This window comes from Equus asinus, chromosome 8 (assembly GCF_041296235.1).
Source record: "Equus asinus isolate D_3611 breed Donkey chromosome 8, EquAss-T2T_v2, whole genome shotgun sequence".
Taxonomy (NCBI): Eukaryota; Metazoa; Chordata; class Mammalia; order Perissodactyla; family Equidae; genus Equus; species Equus asinus.
Genome location: NC_091797.1, coordinates 96,622,806 through 96,646,152, shown reverse-complemented (window position 1 = coordinate 96,646,152; position 23,347 = coordinate 96,622,806). Strand labels below are relative to the sequence as shown.

Sequence of the window (23,347 nt, the reverse complement as noted above, 5' to 3'; positions counted from 1 at the left end):
ACATCTCTACCAGAGGGAAGGTAACTTTTGAGCTGTGCTTCTCTGTTGTCATCTTGACCTTCTTTCAAGAAATGTACTTCCTCTCAAAGAACTTTCTGCCTTAGAGATGGTCTTAGCAACTGATCACATATAGCCAAGAAGTAACAGTTTTTGCCAACACCAATCACAAATTTTGCAAAACCACCTGTGTAATTTTTCTCTTTTTTGCCTTTGTAAACCCTTACCTCCTTTGTTTTCCTCAGAAAACATTTGGGTTTTCTGCCTGGATCTGGGTCTCCTGAGTTGCAATTCTAATTGTCCAAAGAAATATCTGCTATTTGAAGCATAGTGAATTTTTCCTCAGTCAACCCCTCATACTTCTGGTGGCCAGGAGTCCCTGATCCAGGTCTGGGAGGGTTGATTTCTGGTGAGGCCTCTCCTCCTGGCCCAGAGAGGGCTGCCTTCTTGCTGTGCTCACATGGGGGAGGGGGAGAGAGCAAGCTTTCTGGTGCTTCTTCTGATAAGGATACTCATCCTATGGGGTCAGGGCCCACCCTTATGACCTCATTTAACCTTAACTACTTCCTGTCCCCAGGTAGAGTCACATTGGGGTTAGGGCTTCCACATACGAATTTTGGGTGCCAACATTCAGTCTATAGCACCCTCCTTCCTCAGGGCTCCTACCATGCCTTGCACATGACTGAACATGTATCACGTTGTGAAGTTAGTACTATTTATTTGTCTGATTCAAAAAAGTACAAAGAGTAGACTGTGTGGAAAATGCAGAAAAATATAAATAAAATAAAAGTACATAAACCCACAACATAGAGATAAATATTATTAATATACCAGGGGTATTTTTGGTCTTTTTGTGTGTGTATATACATTCATACACATTTTTTACACAATTAAGATCAAACAATATGGGGCTTTTTTTGGTAACAGCTTTGAGATATAATTCACATACCATACAATTTTCATGAGTGAAGTCATTACATGAGTGAGAGCAGAGGGAGGCCCAGGTTAGCACAAGGACCATGGGGGCTGAGGAGGGTACAGGTGTCTGAGTCATCATGAAGGCCGACTCTGAGGACTTACCCCCAGCTGACATGAGGACTGAGTGCAGACTCAGGTGGTAACAAGGCATGGAGAGGTCCAGAACCCTCCATGTGAAGTTGAAGTGGCCAATGGAAGATGAGGAAGCCACACTCCACAGTCATTTAGGGGCAGACGCTGGTGGGGACGGGCTGAAGGCTGGCAGCAACTCTGTTCTGTGATCCACTGTGCAGACAGCAGTCTTTCTGCAAAGCCCTGGAAGAGTGACCTTCACTGAGCTGGCAAGGTCATCAAACTCTCTACTCACCTGGACATCCTGAGGAGAGACCCAGGACCCAGCAGCACATTGTCACCTTCTGAGAACTTCACTTCTTTTACTCTCACACAGAGGTCTTGGAGAAGCTCCCTAGGACAGCTTCTCTCCTATGGATGACAATGTCTTTACTCCCCAAACTACTAAAACAGAGAAGGACAGGGGCTGAAGGGGGCTTCTGGGGGCTGATTACACAGGTCTGTACTGTTTGTGAAAATTCACCAGACTCTGCCCTTAATCCATGTGCACTTTGCAGCATAAATGTTGTTCCTCAATAAAAAATGAAAACCAAAGAGGCTGGGGAAAGAGAACCAGCACCGAGTCTGTCTCTGCACAGGCCCTTTCCGTGGGTGTGTCATCTCATCCCATCTCACAGTGACCCTGGCTGGAAGGTATTAGCCCCGTTTCACATGGACACAAGGCTGAATCCTGGAGAGGGTTTTACATGAACTGTAGGAATTCAGAAGGATTTTCCTTAAAGCTGAGGATACAATCTGGGCTAGGCAGATTAGACTAATGACAACAGTGAAGGAACAGGAAATAGAACATCGTGTCTAGACTAGAGCTGATCTCTGATTCAGAATCCAAGATCCAATGCTGATGGATCAGGATTTGATCCCAGGCCTGTCGACTGAAACCCTATGGGATTTCATTATACTAATGCTTCTGACAATAACCGCACATCGTATTGAACAAGCATGTGCTGTTTCAGGAGAATTTCACGTATTCCGTTTGTGTTAGAATGATGGAGTCCAGTGCTGAGTGGCCTTCTCAGAGCAGAGGGACGTGGTCAAGGCAAGCTCATCTCTGGCTGTGGAGCCACAGAGATGAGGCAGGGAGAAGGGAGAAGGAAACAAGGAGGTTCGACACCAGGTGTCCCGAGCCTGAGGGTTGGAGCAGTGAAGACAGGTCTCTGGAGGGGCTTTGACTCAGATCCGGACTGAAGTGAATCAGGGTTGGAAAAACCAGTGATTTGGAACCGGACATTCTTTTAATAATTCATATTAGGGGTTCTCTCCTTAGTGTTTAACTGCCTTGGAAAAGAATGACATTTTTTCTACATTAAAAAGGCAAAGTTGAGTGAAAGGGGTCCTGGTCTCCCTCACAGCTGCGCAGTGACTCTTCCAGGACCAGGATCCCCCTGCAGGCAGTGCAGGCAGGGGAGGGGCCGCCTTGGGAGTGCTGGACCTGCAAATCCAAACATCAGTGAACAGGGAGCCCTGTGCCCCTGAGCCAGCTATTCTCTCTCAGCGGGTGAAGAACCCAGGCAGGGGTCTGAGGAGAGGCCAGGGCAGCACCCCAATCAGGAGCAGGAGTGGGGCTGGAGGGGCATCAGGACCCACATTGAGGCCTGGGCTGGAACGTGGACTCGGCCACACCATGCATCTGGGCAGGACACTCTAGTCCTCCAATCCCCACTCTCTCCCTTAAGATGACGCCTCACAGGGCTACTGGGAGGACTGAAGTGGGGTTTAGGAAAAGCTTTCACAGAGAAATCCAGCAGTTCCGGGGTAGACACTGGATCTCCCTGCACAGACTGGAGAACACCAAAGCAGACACCTAAGAAACACACGCACGACCCTGAGAGCAGCTGGACCCTGGGAGGCGGGGAGATCAGTGTGAGAGGGATGCAGGGACTCCTCATCTCTGCTGACATGGCCAAGGACGGCCCCACCACCTCCGCTCAGAAGTGTCTCCATGGGACAGAATGCCCTGGGTGAGGCTGCAGGGCCGGGAGAGAGGAAGGGAGTGGATACTTGCTCAGGCCCACCCAGTGCCCGGCTCTGTGCAGGGGACAGAGATACAGACACACAAGACATACTCCTGCCCATAAACGGACCACCCACTGGGGGAGGAGAGGAAAAGGAACATCACAAAAATGCAGTGTGATGTGTGCAAGGAGAGAGTGTGCACCAGCTCTCCTGGGGGTAAAGGTCACATGGGAATAGAGCCCCTGAGCTGAGCTCTGCAGGTGAGGTGGGCAGAGCTGGGCATTTCAGCAAGAAGAGCAGCAGCAGCAACGCAGAAGGAGAAACCGCCCCCGTGTGCACAGAGAGTTCCAGGCAGCTTGGAGTGAGAGGATGGATTTCAGAGCTGGAGGGAAGAGGGGGGCTGGCAGAGCCCAGATCCCGAGGGCGTGCTGTGAATGACACACTGCTAAGCCTGGATTCATCCAGAGGGGGGCTGCTGACAGGTTTAAAGCAGGAGGGACAGGGGCACGTTTCTGGGATAGAAAGATCACCTGGGAGCAGGTGGGAAGGAAGCAACAGAGATTAGGAAGTAGCAGGACGATGGACCCGGAGGAGGGGAGTGAGAAGGAGGAGCAGGCAGCCTGAGATCTCTGCAGGAGGTGAGATGGAGGAGGGAGATGTGGGAAAGAGGGGGACAAGCGCTGGGCCCAGCTTCTGATGGGAAGGAGGCCCCCCACACCAAGAGGCAGCCCTTAGAGGGAGATGATGTGTCCAGGTCAGACTCTCAGAATCCCATGTCCCTATGGGCCATCTTGGGGATTGTCCAGCAGATGGCTGCAAATGGGGATCCAGAGCTTAAGAGAGAGGTCTGGGTTCCTGCCAAGGGCAGCAGAGGGGTGAGCCACAGGCTGGGGAGAGTGGTGCTGCAGGGGGTGCCTCTGCCAGTTGAGGGAGCTGAGGGCCAGGCAGAGCTGGATACCCTGGAGCTGGAGGTAGTGTTCTCTGAGCACATGCTGTTGGCGCAGTGCTCCTTGTGGACCTGCTCCACCCTCCATTACACCCTCCCTTCTCTGTCTCCTGCTCTCAGCCCTGCTCAGCCCCTCCCTCTCCACTGGCAACCCTGGAGGAAGGAAACTGTGCTGTGCACACAAGGCCTCAGGTGGGTCTGAGCCTGGGTCCAGCAAGGCCAGAGGAAGAGCAGGGGAGAAGATGAAGGGGAAGTGAGGGTTCCCTTGCCATCAAGCCGAGCAGCTGTCCAGTGGGCTGAGGAGGAGGAAGGACAGCTGGGAGGGAAGGATGGAGGGGAGGAGTCTGCAGAAGTGCATGGGCCAGGCCAGAGGTGGGTGAGTGATGGCAAAAGGAAGAAGTGGTCACAAGAAGAATCCACGAGGCCTCCTCCCCGTTGGGGCTCTGGAACCTGGGTACACTGCTGCCACTGGGGTGGGGAGATGTGACAGAGGAGGGAATCTGTGTGGACAGGCACAGGCAGGTCTGTGCTGGGGCCTCCCCCATCAGGCCAGCACTCCCAACAGGAGTCCTCAGTGTCAGGTTGACCCGGAGGCCAAGGCCCAGGCTCAGGGCTCCCACTGCAGATGCGGTTGTTGTTGCAACAGAAAGACATGTGCATTGTGCTGCCTTGCACACAGATCTCCCTAGGGTCCCAGCTGGAGCTGCTGGTGCATCCCTAAGTCAGGAGTCACATTCCAGCCTCCACACACTCCCTGGGGACCCTGGGTAAGTTAGTGAGTCAAAGCTAAATAATGACTCTGCTCCATTGGAGGCCCCCGCTGTTGAGGAGATCACCCAGCAAACATACCCAGAGTGCCCCACCCCTGGTGGAGACCAGTCTCTGCTCCCTGGCCCTCAGAGCTCAGCTGGTACTCCCATGTATTCTTCTCCAGCTAGCACCCTGTCCCTATCATCATGACAGTAGCTGTTTAGGAAAACCACTCTGCTCCCTCCCTACATCCTCTCCTCCTTCTCCCACTGGACCTGAACTCCAGGCCTCAGCACCGCTCTTGGCCACTTTGTCCTGAAGACAGTCCCACTTCTCTCTGACTCCTCACACCCCAGCTCTGGCCTCGAATTTCAGCATCTCTCGGGGCCCCCTCTGGCCTTGGCTTCTTCCATGGGGAGCAAAGGTGGGCCACATTGCCTTGGGCAGGCCCTGCTCACTCCTGCAGCCATGACCTGTCAGGTCTCTGCCTCTTTCCTTCCCTCTGGCTTGCAGCCACTGATCTCTTTACCTGCTGAGGCCTGGGACCCTGCCTGGGCCTGGAGGAGCACCCCACACACAGCAGGCCCCCAGGAGCCATGAGCTGACCAGAGCATGTGAGCACCCGCCCTGCACCAGACTCTCTGAAGATGCTTCACACACACGTGTGCGATTCCCAGCTCCTGCCTGTGCAGTGGGAATCACGAGCCCCAATGTTTGAATGATGAACTCGAGTGAGAAGGACGGAGCTGGGTGCTCTTGGGTTGCGGCTCAGGCCCCATCATGGACAGACTGTGGTAGGTTTGGGAATTAAAGTGGTGAACAGCACCGAGATCACAGAGCCCCTGGTCTCTGGGGTGGCTATGGACTCAGAGACTGTACCATGGGAACACCCCATGCTCTTTATCTCATGTTGAGTTCTTCCAACACATTGTTGCTCTTAAGTGCCTCACCCACCACGGAGGCTCTGGGATCTCCAGAGCCATTGTATGGGATGTCCAGGACTCTCAGAAAGATATCTGCCTGGAACACAAAAGAGCAAAGGCATGAGACCACATGTGATAGTGGAGAAAGTCAGGGGCCACAGCCTCAAGCCCAGGAGGCCTGAGGTGCGAAGAGCATGGCCCAAGTGTGGAAGGACAGAGTCCAGGTTAGAGTCTGTGGCTTGGATGGTGGTGGACAGTAGAGATGAACCCCTGGAAGCATAGCAGAGAGAGGAGTGTCAATGTCAATGACCTTCAGGGACTAGGGGGCTCCACGTGGCAGCAGGCCAAGAAACAAAGTGATGAGACCCCATACTCACTTGGGGGTTCCAAATCCACTTAGGTACCACTCAAGCAGCCCAGGGGCCCAGGGGGGCTCCAGTGAAGGGCTGCTGGGGGCTGCTGGGGAGAAGGCTGAAGCTTGTGGGTGTGTTGGGAGGACAGAGCCTGACCTACCACCTTCTGGGCATGAGCCCAGGTCAGTCTCTGTCACAGGTCAAGGCAGCGGCTACTCTTGAGGGGGCACAGGAAGCCAGCACTAGAAGCATTGCAGGCGCTGGTGCCACCCTGGCAGGGTCTGGAGACACCCATTCCTGAGGGCTACAAGCCACCACATCCAAGGGAGTAGATGGGCAGTGTGAGAGCGCTGGGACTGAAGGGTGCCAGGGTGTCATCTCAAGAAGCATCTGCGTATGCCCAACAGTGAACATGTGTCACCAGACTGCACCATGTCCCCACCAGCAGAGTGCCTGTGACATCTGGGAAGGCGTGTGACATTCAGATTTGGATCCCTCAGTAAGTGATATGAGAGTGGACATAGAGAGACAGAACATTTTGACCATTAAGTGGAGATGGGAACATTAAAGTCACTTAAGGAAATACTCTTTACAATGTGCTTAAAAGATACAAGGTTCATTTCTGAAGAGCTGCACAGACAGGGACTAGCACCTGGAAAAATGCCCCCAAAGATGGGCCAGAGGGGCTGAGGGGTGAGGCCTCATCCCTCCAGTCCCCTGGCAAAGGCCATGGCTCCTGGGCCTCAAGGGTGACTCCAGCTCATGTTAAGCTGGGTGAGTCCTGTGTTTTCTGCCAGGGCTGGTCCAAACATCTCCCCTTCAGAAGCGCCAAGAGAGACCTTCTTATTCACTGTTTATTCCTTCAAAAAATGATACTGATGCCCACTGTGTGCCAGGGCCTCTGCTGGGCACGAGGGTCATGGAGTTGAACCCAACATGGGCCTGTCCAGCCCTCAAGGATTTCACATTTAATGGGGGAGACATAAATACAAATTAATGGGTTGTCAGCTATTCTAGACTTCAAACAGGGAGGCGTGGGAATAGGATGGGGGCTCACCTTGCCTGGGGGGCTCAGAAAAGTGAGGACAGAGGAAATAACCTTGAATACTGAGGGACACCCCATGCATGTCTACATAAAAGTGGAGAACAGACTCAGGAAACAGCGAATGGGTGGAGGCCAAGGGAGCGTGGAGCACTTGTGGAAATGCACTCAGGCCTGGTGCTGGTGGTGGGTGAGGGAAGCTAGTGAAATGAGGTAGGAGCCATGGGCACTTGAGAGATGCTGGGAGCCTTGAATGCTAGGACAAAGGTCTTGGGAAGCACCCTATTAGTGGTGAGGAGGAGGGCGGGCTTTAAGAAGTGACAAAGCTGGACTCCTTAGCGGTGGGTGTAGGGGTTGGAGTCGGGTGGGAAGGGGCAGAGACAAGAAGCCAGGGGACTGTTGGGAGGCTTGTGCCATAGTCTATAGGCAAGAACAGACAAGGCCAGTGCAGCTGTGGTGGAGAGGAGGCAGGGGTGGTAGAGAAAGGAAAGTGGGGGCTATATGGGGTTACGAAACCCTGAGAGACATTCAGCATGTAAAATGGGCAGAAGTGCCACCCACCCACCCACCCTGCTCCCCATTCTGTCAACACCCAGCCTGTCTGACCTGCATCCAGTTCTCAAAAGTGCCAGGACCAACATGCCCCCGGGCTGTACCCCTGTGTGGAACTGTTGACCCCCTTCTCCACCTGGCTAAAAGCTCCTCCTCCTTCTCACCTGGGGTCACAGTGTCAGGAAGCTTTGCCCGCCCGGCTGGGCTGGGCCGCCTCAGGCCCCATGTCCACTGTGATTTGCTCCTTCCTGGCTCTGGCCATCAGACCTCTCTCTGCCTGGCCAGTCTCTCCCACCAGCCCAGGGCCCCTCCGGGACCTGAATTTGACCCCTCTGCATGGTCCCAGCACCCAGCACCGGTCTGGGAAGGCTGGTCTGAAGAAATGCGCAGAGGAAAACAGATGCACTGACTCTGCAGAGCGCTCAGCCAGCCCGCAGGGCCTGACGCACCTGGGCGGCACTTTCAGCACCGCGGAGAGCTCCCTGCAGGAGGCGCGGCCTCCCTGAGAACAGCGCGCAGACTCCAGGCACACCGCAGGGTCTGAGCCCCAGGCTCCCAGATGCGGGGACTTCCCCTTCCTCAGACCCTTCCAGGCTGGGAGGAAAGGGCAGTGGTCTCCCGCTGTGTAGGGAAGCCCTTTCCTTGCTGAACAGCTGGAGGGTGAGAAGGTTCTTCTACAGGCAGGAGTCGGCCTCCTGTGGTTCCCAGTCTTGGTCTTCGTGACCCCTGCAGCCACCCTATGTGGCAGGTGCCACAATCGCCATGGGTCAGGTGGGGAGACTGGACCCAAGCTCCTCCACCTCCAGGGAGTCGGGCCCACCCACAGAGCCCCACTTGGGGAAACAAAATGGCCCTGCGGAGTCTGTCCTTCTCCAGGCTGAAGACCACCCCTGCCGTGATTGTGCAGCCTTCACAGGCCTTGGTCTCCAGCCCCTCCCTCCCGGCCGCCTCTCCGGTGCCTGCCCTCTGACCACGCAGCCCAGAGGGATGCCTACACTTGGTTTGTGGAAAGTCTGAAATGAGCTTCTCTCGTAATTTCACTGACTTCCCACGGCAATTTTCTTAGAAGGTAACCTGGCTCTCTGGCAGTCAGATCCTAGGGCTGATTCCCACAGGCCAAGGCTGGTGCCACCCCACACGCTCTAAGTAGCTTGAGACAGAGCAGTGACTCCCAGACTTTCTCAATCAGACAAATCTCCTGGGACACCTGCAAAATGCGGGTGCATGGGCATCCCCCCCAAGAGTCTGGTTCTGCAGGCCCACGGTGCAGGAATCTGTATTCCTAATCCAGGGTCCCAGATGATTCTTAAACTTGATTGGACCTGTTGATGACATCCAGGTAGAACTGCACATACCTTGTAAAGCTGGTAACCCCTGCAAAGACCCTGGGACATGACAGAAAGTGGTGAGATCAAGGAATCCCACAGATGTCTTCCACAGATTCAAAGTAAAATCTTCATGCCTTTTGCCATGATTTGTGGCCTGCAGCCCCCTGTGGCCTCTCTACTCCACAGCTTGGCCAGTCTCCCCTAGCCCGATAGCCCAGTCACACTGGTGCCCGTCAGTCTGACAAATAGGCATGTGTCTTCACTGTTCCTCTGCTTGAAATGCGCTCCCTCTGGTCCTCCCATGGCTGATTCCTCCCCACCCTGCACATCTCAGCTTCAATGTCACCTCCTCACAGAGGCCGCCCTGGCCACCCCTCTAAGCAGGGATCCCCATTCTTCTCTGGAATCACTTCCTGTTTGTTCCTCTGTAGCACCAATAATTGTGGAGAATGACCTTGTTAATGTGTGTGCCCTGAGGCCGGGGCCTCTGTTTTGTTCATGCTGGGTTCCTAGTGGCTAAGTCAGCACCAAGCACAGGCAGCGGCAGGCAATGAGACATCCAGGGAGGAGTAAGACTTCTGTGTGGAAGGAGTGGGCAAGGGGCAGGCTGAGGTGGGACATGGGGAGAGGGGCCAGAGCACGGATGCTCAGAGTGATCCTGCCAACCTCCACCCACCCCTGCCCCAGGAAGACGGGCCCCACGGTGGCCCAGGCCAGATGGGATCTGCTTGGTCACTCAGCTGGCGGTAGCTCATATCCAGGGATTTCAGGCCTGTGTGGGCCAACAGGAGCTCAGCAAGGTACTGGGCTGCCTGCTCCTCCAGGCCAATCCTTGCTAGCTTTACCCTCTGCATGGCTGGGGTCACTGTGAGGGTGGTACACACAGCCTGGGCGCTCACCGCTCCTGGCTGGTTCTCCGACAGGTCCACATCTGGGGGCCGGCGCCCCTCCCCAACCAGTGGATCCAAGTCAGGCACCGCCCTCCTCCACCTTCCTCCATCCCCCAAACTCCAGAACTGAGGCCATGGGAGGGGCTTTGCAGGCGGACTGTCCTGGGGTTGCATGGCGACTCTGCGACCCAATGGCTGGATACCCCACCCTACCACATGTGTCCACGAGCTTCTTTGTCAAGGGGTTAAAGCCACCTCCTTTGTGGTGCCACGGAGGATGCTGGGATGGAGCCACAGCCACCCCATTGATGACTCGTGCCTGGTAGCAATATAACCCCCACCAGACCCTCCCTGCCACATCTCTGAGGCCTGGCAATGACAGTCCAAGGGGCCATGCGTGGAGCACGTACATGGGCAGACACTCTGCTGAGCATTTAATGCTCATCACAACCCCGAGGGCTGAGTGGCATCGTTGGGTCCGTTTCACAGATTGGAGACTGAGGCTCGGCAAGGTTGAGCTGCTTGCCCAGGGTCACACTGCTCTTCTGTGGCAGAGATGGCATTTGGATCCAGTCCCACCAACTCCCACCCAGCCCTCCCTCCTTTCGCACTGCCAGCCCCATCTCTCTGTGTGGAAGGACCCTCCCACACTGCATTCAGGCACTGGGAGGCCACCACATGCAGGGGTGCTGGCCAGCAGAGGAGGGGGTTGGAGGGGTGGGGTGGGTCAGGAAGGGAGTGGCATCCAGCATTGGGTGCACCACAGAGGGTCTAACTCCACCCCACCCACCCCACCCTGTGCTGAGGCCCCTCCCCCAGCAACCCCAGCAGGTCCGGGGGAGAAGGGCTAGCTGTGGGGGGCCCATACCCCTCAGGAAAGGGAGGACTCAAGTCTGCCCAGCTGTCCCAGTCTGGGCACCTCCCACAGATGCTGGTACTTCTGCTCAGGGCACTTGCCAGGGAACTCTGCGCCAGCCCCACACAGCCCTTTGTCCTGAAGTTCCAGCCGCTTCACACAGGGATTAGAGGTCAGCGTGGAAGCCAGAGCCTGGGCTCCCTGGGACAGAGGGGGGCCTGAGGGCCTGGTCCTCCCCAGGGCTGAAGGCCCCACACATAGCTGCTCACTAACCTGGCTCCTGTTCCCAGGGCTCCGCCCACTCGATGCCCTCCACCTGGAAGGCCCTCCCCTTCCCACAGGCCCAGGGGATTCCTGCTTCCCCTTCTAGGCTTCACCAGACCTCCTGAAGCCTTCCCTGAACCCCCGGTGCATTAGGGGGGCTCCCCAACCCCTGTAGTGATCTCCATCATAGCCTGGATCCCATATGCCTCCCAGATGTAGGGGATGGGACATACCTGTCACAGAGCAAGTCTGGGGAATGTGTGGGATGGGCTCAGGGAGGGCCACTCCCATGGCTGCTGCCCCCCATGGACTTCCCCCCCAGAGCTTGGCCCAGGGTCCTTCCAGGGGTAGCTGGGGCCCAATGCGATGAGGCCACAGGTTCAGTTCTGGGGTGCTTCCCTGGCACAGAAAGCAGGAGACAGGGGCTAAGTGTGGCTGCCTCCTCAGGTACCGCCACCTGCTTCCTCCCCTGCCCTCTGTCACTTCCCAGCCTGTTTCCCCTCTAGAGGCATTTCTTCCTGTGCTAGTAGAGACTCCTGCCCCACATACAGATGGGGACACCGATGCTCAGAGAAAGCAAGTCCTTTCCTCAAAGTCACACAGCTAGAAGTAGCTGATCCCGGCAGAGCCAGGCTTAGGACCCGCCCGTCTGACAGCAAAGTGCGTGCCGTGTCTTTTCTATTGCATCGCAGACCACGTATGTTTCATGAACATTTTATAGGGGAAAACACTGAAATAATTCTAAGCTCTATACATCCATTAGCTTAGTTTTCCTGTGGGTTCTGAAAACCCAGCTCTGATCCCATTTCAGGAAGAGATGGGACACCCCTCCTTAGACAGTTTGGCTCTTTTTGCATTTTAACATCATTCTGGAAGCGTGTTCTCATGGGAATAACTAATACTGCCAAGAGCGTTTCTGGGAGGGCATGGGGCTGGAGGGGCCGCTGGCTGCCCTGCAGGTGTCCCAAGGAGGGATGGCTCTCTGCTGGACACGGGTCCCCTGCCCCCTTCTCCCCAGCCTGTCCCCTACACTGCCGCCTAAAACCCCCAAGGTGAGGGGACAGAGCTGAACGCCCTGTCTGGTCACCTTCTGTCTGCAGGTCGGAGTCCGAACCCAGGTCCGAACACCCCTCGGCCCCCCGGGACCCCTGCAGGACACCCAGCGGCCGCCGCCTCCACCTGCTCTTCACTCTCCCTGGACCTCTCATCTTGCAGAGACCCTCATGGTTCCGCCCATTTCGCTGTCGCCTTCACTGAGGCTGGGAATGAGCCAAGTAGCACCTAGAGCACCTCCTGGGATGCGGGCGGACCCGCCGGTCTCATGGACCAATCGAGTGTGGAGGGCATCAGACAGGCACCCCCCGCAGCCAGTAGAGACGCACTCCCCAAGGCGGTCGCCCTGGCAACCCCTGGCTGTTGGTCGCTGCGGACCCCGATGCTGGCCTGCACTGACCTTGAGCCCACTCCTGGCCAGGGCTCAAAAGGGGGCGCGCCACGGGCCAGGCGCAGGGCCAGGCACCTCGCGGGTGCTTGTTCCCGCTGCCGTCCGCGTGGGCCCAGCAGCGCCCGCCTTCCGCGAACTGGGGACCCTGGCTGACTCCAAAGCTGTGCTTAGTCCCTGTGCTTGGGGGTGGGGTAGGTCTACCGAGCATCCCACAGGAGGGCCTGGGGGACCTTGCAGAGCCAGCCACCCTCCTCTCTGGAGCCAGAGTCACGCTCTCTCTCTGTGGGTCCCAGTTCTCTTTCCTGCTCTGGCGTCACATGTGAGGCTTCCTCCACCAGGAGCATCCCTCCCCAGCTTTGCTTGTTGAACTTCCGAATCCACAGTGTCAGCTGAGAGGACCCTTCTTCCTGAAGCTTTCCTTGGCCCCTCCTCTGGGCTCTACCACCCCCGTGCCACCCTCTCAAAGTACCTATAACCCTGTTATCCCCACAGCCCCAGGGAAGTGAGGTCAAAGGGCAGGGGAGAGGGGCTTCTCCTGTCTGTGCCCCAGGGCCCAGCAGAGGAAGTGTGGGGAGGAAGGGAGGCCCAGGGCAGCTGGGGGTTGGGGCTGAGCCCAGGCTGGGGTGGGCCTGGATCCTGCCCCGAGTGGGAGTGTCCCTTTAACACTGCTGGCCTGGTCTGGCCTGGGCCCCTGCTTTGCCTCCTGTTCAGCTGGGGCTGCAGCTGCTGTGCTGACTCCTGCTCCCAGCAGCCAGCAGGAGCTGAGAGCAGGGGCTCCCCAGGGGCCAGAACAGCGTGGGGGCTTCTGGATTACAAAACTGAGAAGTAAGTGATGACCAGGAAGTGGCGGGTGGGCGCCCTGAAGAGGCTGCTGCAGCTCGGGGTCCTGGTCTACTTGGTGGGTGAGAGAATGGCTCCTGGGCGGGTTGACTGGAGGGACCCTGACTGGTCCTGCTGGGCTGAGGGTTGGGGGTCTGACTCTCCAGGGGCCGGGCTGGTGGTGGTGGAGGGGGCATGTTGGACATGGGAGGGGCAGAAGGAAGGATCTCTATCTGTCTAGAAGCCAGCAGGGACAAGAGTGAGCCGTGTGCTTGTGTCCTCCTGTGCACCCACCTGCCTGCTTACCTGGGCCTTGTCCCCAGCCCCGTGTTGGGCTCTGGGCACAGAGCAGGATGGTCTCACCCTGCCCAGGAGGCCCCGGGAGGGCAGGAGGTAGTCCCTGACCCCTGTGAGAGCTGCAGCCCTGAGGCCCCTGAGAAAGGCCACCAGCTGTGCTGGGTCAGGGGAGCCTTTGAGGAGGAGCTGGGTGTGGCTGGGGCAGGGGAGGGGGACGGTTGGTGAGGGAGGAGGTGGGCAGCTCAGTCTGAGCACATGGCTCTCTGATGCGTGGCCCGAATGTCTGTCCTGTGCAGGGTGTTTGGGTGGAAATGAGGCCGGAGAAGAGGCGGGGCCTGACGCTGTGCTGGGAGCCTATAGGGTGTGTAGGGGCTGAGTGGGCGGGCCAGATCTGCTGCTGCTTACCCTGTGGGGGGGACAGGCCACACTGCCCATCGCCTCCTCCCCAGGTGGGCCCTCCTTGCCAAAAAAGGCTACCAGGAGCAGGCCCTGGACCCTCAGGTTTCTTTCATCACCAAACTCAAAGGGGTTTCTGTGACCCAGAAAAGGAGCTGGGGAACCGGCTGTGGGACATGGCTGACTCCATGAAGCCACCACATGTGGGTGTCTGGGTGCTGCTGTCAGGCGCTCACACCTCTGATCCCACCCCTGCAGCGAGTGTGTGCAAGAGGGGATGTGATGCCAGTGTGGGTGCTGGCGCTGTCACAGGGCCAGCTCAGGAAGGGCCTGACAAAGGAGTGGCCCCGGACAGGGATCTCAGGATGCATAAGAGGTTTCCAGGAGGACAGGGCCGCACCAGGAAGCGAGGCCAGAGGGACTGCATTTACAAAGGGGCTTCCGGGAAGAGTGGAGGGTCTGGGGGCTTGAGGCTTGAGCTTGAGGGAGGGTGGGGGCAGGGGGCAGGACCTGGGGCTTGTGAATGCTCCCTCCCTGCCCTGGGCCCTGCAGGCTGGTGCCTCCTCTGCCCACCCCACGCTGCCTTCCAGCTCCTCCTCCCTCCACCCAGATCCCCCACAGCCCCCATTTCCTCTGTTCTGCTGATGCCCACACTGTGCCCCAGGAACAACTGCCCCAGCATAGCTGCCTCCTGGTGCACACCTGCCTCATCCAAGGGAACTCTCTCCCTCTCCCAGGGGGGCCTCTTTTCATCCATTGAGGCCACGACGTCCCCAGGGCCAAAGCTGGACCCGGCCCGACACCACCCGCCCCTCCCTCCTGTCCATTCCATCTGTGACGGTTTCCCTGCTGCCCCCACTGTCCCTGTGGTCTTCCTGTGGCCCCCAGGTGCACTCCACGCAGAGGCCAGGCTGAGTTTTCACAGGTGACACCGTCAGAGCCTGCCAGCCCTTGCTTGCTGCCCTTGGAGGCTCCCTTTCTGTGATGGTGACCACGAGGTCCCTGCAGATCCCGACCGCTGCCAACCTCGCTGCCCTCTGTCCAGCCCTCTACTCCCTTCCTGGGTGTGTGTCCCCCACACGTGCAGAGCTGTCATGGGCAGTACATGGTGCCAGCCACCCTTCCCCACAGCCCCTGCCTTTTCCCGGGCAGAGCTCACCACCTGTTCCCCTGGTCCCCGGCCATGCATGCAATGAGGGGTCCACCTCCCCACTAGCCTGGGCAGGCACCCGGCCCAATTTAGCTCTGGATGCTCAGTGCATAGAAGCAGGAGGCTCATGGAAAACTCTGGTTGAGCGAATGAGAGTGAATATTAAAAAAACCTTGCCCCAGAGAGGCAGACAGAGACTCAGAAATGGCCGGAAACCCAGCCAGCCTCCTGTCTCTGCCTCAACTCGCCTCACTGGAGGGGTTTTCCTCAGGCACAGGGTGGATGACTCGGTGTGGCAGGACCCCTTCCCTCCCAAACCCAGCTGCCAGCCTCTGGCCTGTCCCATCAAGAAGCCAAGCAGGACCAATCCTGACCCCTGCCTTCCAGGGAGAGAACGTGCTCTTCTTGGTGACCAATTTCCTTGTGATGCCAGAAGGAGTTCAGGGCAGATGTCCAGAGGTCAGGCTGCCTGGGAGCCTCCCAGCACGTCCCTGGTTCCTCCACCAGCCCTGGCTCACAGTCGTGTCCCCCCTTTTCCTTCCCAGGTGCCTGAGGCTCAGCATGTGCTGCCGTAGCCCAGGCTCTGAGCTGAAACCTTTCCTGAATCATTTCATTTCGTCTCACAAACACCCTGCCTGGCAGGAATTACTGCAGGCCTCATTTAAGAGGAGAAGACTGAGGCTCAGCCAGGCTGAGTCACTGACCCAAGGCCTCCAGCCTGTGGGGGTTGGGACTCTGCACCCCTGAGCAGTCAGCCTCCAGACGCTTCCACTCTTGTTCTCTGTGAGGTGTCCAGGCCCCTCCCCAGCCTGACCCCTCCTCTGGGCACTCTCCAGATTGTCAGTGTAACTCTCAGAACTTGGCACAATGCTTAGATGGGCTCTAATAGCAAGAGCTGAGCAGAAAGGTCACCTCCTCTTCTCTATGTCCAGCCTCTGTTAATGTGTTCCAGGGCAGCTTCCATTTTGTGGGCAAACAGCACACTCCTTCTTAGGCTGAGCGCAGGGTCACTTATGATCTCTGGGTATTTTTCATGACGACTGTGGTAAGCCAGAGTGCCCCACCCTCTTCTTGTCCGTTCATGCAGAAATGCAGACTTTCCACGAAATCTCACATTTTCCTCTAGCCTAAGGATGTTGCAGGGATCCAGCATCTGTCACAGAGCACACTCACTCTCCTCCCCAGCTGTGAATTTGTGTCCAATTTTACTTATTGCCATAAAATACGAGAAAGACAAAATTTACTGTCTTAACCAATTTGACATTTACAGTTCCCCAGTTGTGGATTTTGTGTGAAAAGTTGGGACCAGGGACACAGCCCTGGAAGCCTACCTCCACGGTGACAGCTTTCTTTAATTGAATCCAACACTGTATTGCTTGCTGGGCTGGAGGGTAACTGTGTGGGCCCCGTCCCCTGAGTCCTGGTCGTTGGTCCCACCACAGTGGCTGGGGTGCCACATGTCCCTGATTGGCCCGTCCACAACGAGGTGAGGCCCGTGCACAGAGGATGTGCTGATGTTCAGAAACACACATGATGTCCTTCCCTTTCTAAATGCTCAGAGACGTCTGGTTAATGTTCGGTTTGTAGACTGTCCTGAAATTGTGCTGTGCCCATGGTCCTGTGTTTTCTGGAATCCATGTGATCCTCTTTGCCCCTGTCCAGGCTTCTGGCCCTTCCCTCGAAACTGCCGGGACTGGGTAATCCACCAGATCTGACAAGCCGGCTTCCTGAGAATAGCGGAGTTCCTGCCAGCTCTTCTCAGGGGCCTGGTCATCTGGTCCCTCCCAGCACTGTGTCCTTGTGGTTTCACAGCCTCCAGCGAACACCTGTTGAACCTCCCCGAGACCAGGCTTGCAAAACTCCACCGTCCCCACCTCACAGAGCTCCTGCACAGAAAGCACAGCCAAGGCGGCCGGTCCAGCGATGGGGGCAGAAGCTGCAGCTGGGAGACCCAGGGAGGCACGTCAGTCGACAGGGGGGCCTCGGGAAGGGCTCCTGCAGGGTGTGAGGATAGAGGGGGATCTTGAGGATGTCCAGGCAGAGGGGGCTGCATGGGCAGAGACCCCAAGCTGTGTGAGATGAGGCCCCTCCAGGGCCCCCTGCACTGAGTGGGGCTGTCCCTAGATGTGGACTGGGCCAGGAATGGGGTCGCCCTGGATCACAAGGCCTGTGAGCCCCTCTCAGGAGCTGAAGCGGATTCAGCAGCAGTGGAGCCACAGGTGGGCTCAGGGGAGGGGTACGCGACCATCTGTGCATTGGGATGGACCACGCGGGCTGCTGGAGGGAGGTGGATGGGGGCAGATGTGGGGTCCGTGCTGGTCACTATGGGGTCTAGTTGGAGGAGATGGTGGCCCAGCCTGGGTGGAGAGGAGGGGCAGACAGGACATAAGTAGGGACAGGGAGGCAGAGCAGGTGGCCCCACGCTGTCCTCTGCCCACTTCTCACAGTCCCACCCCCACAAATGTCCCACCGTCTCATTTGGCTTCTCCGAGTCCCCAGCCCTTCCTACCACCCTGGTGCTGTGTTCCTCCTGCTGCCGCTGAGCCAGGGGCCCTGGACAGCAGCATCCACCCTCCGCCTGACAGAGCCATGTCTGTGCCAATGCCTGATGCTTGAGGGTGCTTCCTCTCTGGGGTCTGGGACTCCCACAGAGCTCGCCCCCGTCTCCTCCTGGCTGATGCCCAGAACTCTGTGACCCTGTGCAGACACTAATGTCCCTGTTTACAGCGGAACAAGCGGGAAGGGACTGGCCTGTGGTCCCTTGGCCAGTGTGTGGAGTCCCACTTCCCTAGAGGCCCCTCTGAGGAGGGTCCTGCCCTTTGTGTGCCACACCCAGCACCTCCACCCTGGCATGAGCTCACCCTCCCAGAGTCCCTCCACCTTCCCGATTCTGTCGTCTCAATTGGACCAGAGGAGCTGGGCCTAGAAGAGTCACTTCTGCTCCCCCAGGACAGAACTGTCAGGAGGGAACGAGTCTCGCTCTGCCTTGGGAGACAGTGCTGCACCCCTATCTGGCCAGGGTATTGCTCGCCCTCCCCCTCTGAGCACGTCCTTTTATCTGCACCTCCAGCTTTCCCATGTGCCCCAGACTCAGGGAACCTGGGGGCTAAGCAGGGGAGGGGTGTGTCCCTGGGGACTGCAGGGCTGGATCATGCAGGAGAGACACCTCCTGGGCCTGGACAACTCTGCTCTCTCACCACCTCAGCCCCCTCCATCCCACTCGGGACCTGCTGGGTTGACAAGGACTGTCCTGAAGGGGAGGCGGGGACGCACAGACATGGTAACTGTGGGCCCTGTCTTCCAGCACCTCCACTCAGATGGGGGTTAAGGGGGCTGGTCTGGGACCCTTGATGGCTCCCTTGTACAGGCCTGGTGGTATCTCTGCATCTCTCCTTTCTGCCAGCAGCCCCCAGCCCACTCCCTTCCCAGGCCTTGTGGAGACTGGAGGCCTGGAGTTTGTCTCATGTTTTTAAGGCATAAAAATGGGCCAGTGTGTGATCTTCAATGGGACCCACAGGACCTGTGACATCAGGGGCTGGTGCCTCATGGAGAGTGACACCATGCCTGTGTAAGTGTCCCTGACTCCCAGGGCAAGGTCCCAGGACCAGAAGAGCTTGCCCCTTACCTCCCCCACCTGCAGGAAGCCCCTGCTGGTCCAGACTGAGAACTTCACACTGTTCATCGGAAACAACATCACCTTCAGCAAGTTAAACTTCTCCAGGTAAGCGTGCTGGGTCCAGCTGGCCCCGGTCCTTCCTGTCCCCTCCTGACACCACCCCATAGCCCCAACTCCTCTCAGGTCCAATGCCTTGGAGACGTGGGACACCACCTATTTCAAGCGCTGCCACTACAACCCACGCTCTGTCCCTATTGCCCTGTGTTCCGCATCAGGGACCTCGTGACCATGGCTGGAGGGGTCTTTGAGGACCTTGCATTGCTGGTGGGTCCATGGGGGGCAGGGTTGCAAGAGGCCTTGGGGTGAGGGTCCGGGGCCCACGTGCTGGTGGAGCAGTGATGTGCTGTGTGCAGGGCGGTGCTGTGTCATCCACATCCACTGGGACTGTGACCTGGACACCGGGAGCCCTGACTGCTGGCCACACGACTCCTTCCAGCTGTGGGAGAGAAGCTCCAACTTCAGGTGCGGCCCCACTGCCTGCCTGCTGCTCCTCAGCCAGGTCCTCCCCCACCTGTCCTCCTGTGGTGGCCAGGACAGACCACAGCCTGGCCCATCCCTCTGGACGCTCTGCTGTGTGTGAGGGTGCCCAGGGTAGGAGGGGTCTCACAGCTCCAGGTCCCCCAGCACAGGCTCCATCCAGCCTCCCTCCTGAGCCCTTTGGCCTCCACCCCATCTGTCCCCACACCCTGCTGCAGCTGGGACCCCGCACCCCAGCCCCTCCTCCGCTCCACCCTGCCTCCAGCACCCCCCTCCATGGCACAGGGGCTTTCTTTTTACTTTTCCTTTAAGGTTTTATCTAAAAGATTACAGAAATCCCTAGAAAAATTCAAAGATTAGTACCTTGAAAACCCATAGAGCCTTCATCTGGGTTCACCACATTTGTTTTTATTTATTGTTTTTACCATTTTGCCCCATTTGCTTTCTCTCTTCCTCTCTAGAGAGAGCTGGATATATTTAGACAGCTTTCACAAGAAACCGTTGGAAAGTAAGTGACAAATATCCAGACACTTATCCTTCTCAACGCTGTCCTGAGACTGAGGCCCTTCCCCAGGTGACCACTGTCCTCTTGTCACATTCAGGAAATTTAACATTAGCAGATAAATCTAATATTTAAATTTCCCCAGCTGTGCCATAAAATAGTCCTAAATCTTTTATTTTCTGACCCAGATGCACTCAAGGCTCTTGCATTGCATGTATTCTCTTGTCTTTGAGCCTCCTAAGCAGACCTGTTCCATCCTTCTACCCCCTTATGTCTCCTCGTCACCCTGACGCAGACGTTCACACAGCCACTAGGCCTGGAGGTGACGCCTGTGACACTGCCCGCTGGGCCCTCCTGGCCTGGCTTCCCTGGCCCCCCAGCCCTGTGCAACCATGTGGGGCTGGACCCGCCCACGCCCTGCTCCCCTCCCCTCTGCGCTCTCCCCGCCCTCCATCTCTGCCTGGAGCTCCTTCTTGAGCCCTGGGAATCCAGACTGAGGGGGTCCCAGCAGGAAGTCTTCCCTGGTTCCTGGGGGAGAGGGAGTGCCCCTCTCTGGACGCCACAGCCCTGGGCCTGCCCCACCTCCCCACCCCCACTGCTAGTGTCTGTTTAGGGAGCCTTCTGTACGCATCCCCTCAGAAGGCAGAGAGCTTCTGAGAGGCAGGTCCCAGCTTGCTTGTCCCCTGTGTCCTCAGCAATGACACAGGGCCTGAATGTGACTGTCAAACCTGAGTAGACAGAGGCGTCTTCTGCACCCCCACATCCAGTTGTTCCAGGTGCCTTAGAGAGGGGACAGCCCCTGTCCCCACTGCTGCTGCTGGGAGCTGGACACTGTCACCAGGGTGGCCCTGACACTTACTTGCTGACCCATTCCTGAGACCTGTAGATTTCCTCTGCTGGTTGAGAGTTTCGGGCTGGCAAGGTTGGGTGCCCAACCTAAGGGACCCATGACTGAAGCCCCAGCAGGACCAGGGCAGGCGTGGTGGGAGAATTCCACCCTTCAGCTCCCAGGCAGCCTGTCCCTCCCCCAGCTCCAGCCTCGGCAGGTGCTGCCTGGGGACCACAGAAGCCAGTTTTGTGTAGAGACTGAAGAGAACAGACGCAGGGCTCTGGCCCAGTGGGGCTCCGGCTGGGGCTGGGGCTGCAGACGCTCTCCCAGGCTCTGTCTCCAGTGTTCCCAGCAGCTCCCCGCTCACCAGCTGTCCACCACACTGGCTGGGGGCGCCTCTGGCCCTGCCTGGCTCCCAGCCCTCCTCCTCCTTGCCGGCACCCCCCTCACAGGGAGAGCCCCTCTCAGCTGCCCCACACTGGGGTCTGTGCAGCCAGAGTCCAAGGCCAGGGAGAAGGCAGCCTGACAAGAGGAGCTGTGGCAGCTGCTCTGTGCTGGGTTCCCAGGGCAGGGCCCCTCCAAGCTCTGGGCCTCATCCATGGAGTGAGAAGTGTGGTGGCAGATGCTCTGACCCCCTAAGCCCCCAGGCAAGCACACAGGACCCTCTTGGGCCCCTACCTGCTCAGCTGATGAGCACCAGCCCCTTCCTGATGGCAGCCCTCGGGCTGTGAAGGGCTGGGATGGGGGCAGTGGGCTGAGTTGGTGGGCATGGGGTAATTTGGGACCTTCTATATGTCTCCTTGGTGACACTAGCCTATCGCCCTGGAACCTGCTCACCGGGCTCCTGGGAGCCATGGAGTGGGGAGGCTGTATATCTGGACACATGTCACTGCTGCCCAAGGTCACACCAAAAACATGTCTGAGCAGCTGCCACCTCAGCCTGATGCAACTGCCCGAGGACCACACTCTGACCAAGACCAGGGGCTGGAGAGAATGTCCCTAACAGAGGACATGGAGGCCCCAGCAGGCTGGCCTGGTTCAGGCTCTGGAATCCTTTGGGGGCCTGAGTCCTGCCTGCTGGAGAATTTCCCCATGTCCCAGACCCACAGTCAGGAGGGGAGGGACAGGCTGCAGGAGCCAAGCCCTCTCTGGGTCCCAGGGAGGGGCAGGGTTTGGGGTAGCCACCCCAAGGAGACAAGGGGCTGCCTCCTCATGGGTCCCTGGTGAGCAGGGCCATGCTGACAGCTTGCTGGTGGAGAGACATAGGCCAGGCTGGGGAGGGGAGGCCTGGGGCTCAGGCTGGGCAGCATCTGGAATCATCTGGCACCTGGAGCCTCAGCAAAGCCTTGGGGTCCCTGCTGCCTCTCACCCCCAGGGCAGTGTCCATGGAGGCGGATTCAGAAGGGCCTGGGTGAGAGATCACGGCCCTGAGGCCTGGTTATTGCAAGAGGGTCACATGTCCCTGGTTGTCCTTGGGGCCCAGAGAAAGTGATGTTGAGGCTGCAGAGAGTTGAGGAATAAAGCTGCCAAAGCCAGCGGCTTCCTGTGTGGTCCTCACAGGCAGGAACGGGGAGGGGAGGCGTCTATGGTAGACGGAGCATGGCCTTGGGGAGACCACAAGGGGTGCAGCGTGGGCCTGGGGACCTGCAAGCATGTGGCCCCACCACCAGGATGTGGGCTGAAGGTCCCTGGAGCAGGTCTAGGCACCTGTGCACCCACCTGCCCGCGTGTGTCCCATCCCGAGCCTTTGTCACAAAGCCCTGAGTGGGCAGCAGGGAGAGAGGCCGCTGGAAGCTGCTGGCAGCCCTGAGCTGGGAAACAGCTGCTGCCTCAGTCTGCACATGGGTGCACGCCCAGGGGACCATGTGGGCCATGTGGGCCTGTGCCTGAAAGATGCATGTGCCCTGGCAGGGGCCCTCTCCATCTGGGGCAGGCCTCAGGACATGCCCTGCTCTCTGGGAGCCCTGGGAAACTGAGGGAATCCCAAAATTACACTGCCTTTTCTAGGAGGCGTCCTTGGGGTCCAGGCTCTGCTCTATGAAGTCCCCAAGGGAACATGAGCAGAGCCTTGGAGGAAGCCTGGCCCCACACTGTCAGGGACCCCTCTGTGCCTGGTGTGTGTAGCTCCCCTCTGAGCTGGGCAGAGGGCACGGGCCTGAGTGCAGGACCCCAGGACCTAGGCCTAGCTGTGACCCTGACTCAGGCTTGTCCCTGGGCTGCAACTTCCCCCTTAGAGAACCTCAACGCTTTTCCTGTGGGTTGGGGACAATAGTCTGGTTACCAGGGGCAGATGAGGACTTATTGACACAAACAAAGACACAGTGGACACAGCAACAGGCCACATGGCTGGTCTAGCAGTTATTACTGTGGGTCCCTGGGACTCGAGGCTCTTCCCTGCCTGCCCTACTCCACCTGCCCAGGTAGCTGGACTTGGTCATAAACTGGAAGATGCTGAACAGAGTCCACCACACCAGTGCTGGCCATGGCCCACTCCCAAAGACTCAAAGCTCAGCACCTGGGCTGAGATTGTGAAGTCCTGAGGATCCACCTGCATGGGCAGGTATGCAAACTCGAACTAGCCTGGATTGAAGAGGCTGCCAGCCCCTCTGGCCTCCCGAGGAGGTAGGGGAAAGAGGGTGGGCAGGTAGGCCCCCAGTGGTCCTCATGGATGGTGGGCTGCTCCGTATGGCTGGGCTCCTGGGCTGGTGCCTGGCTTGAGGGTTGCACGGCTGGCACCATCACCTCCAGGCTGCCATCTTGGGCAGTCACCTCCGGCCGTTCCTGTTGGTTCTC

At 58.0% G+C, this 23,347-nt stretch overlaps 1 long non-coding RNA gene and 2 pseudogenes across 5 annotated transcripts in view; 1 reads left to right on the top strand and 2 right to left on the bottom strand.

Annotated features, from left to right (window-relative positions):
• The window catches only part of LOC139045952 (uncharacterized), a 305,429-nt gene that overhangs the window by 27,938 nt on the left and 254,144 nt on the right, over window positions 1–23,347 (bottom strand). The gene's annotated exons all lie outside the window — the stretch shown is intronic.
• LOC139045973 (leucine-rich repeat-containing protein 74B-like) lies at window positions 940–13,959 on the bottom strand (annotated as a pseudogene).
• The window catches only part of LOC139045972 (P2X purinoceptor 6-like), an 81,644-nt pseudogene continuing 61,300 nt past the window's right edge, over window positions 3,004–23,347 (top strand).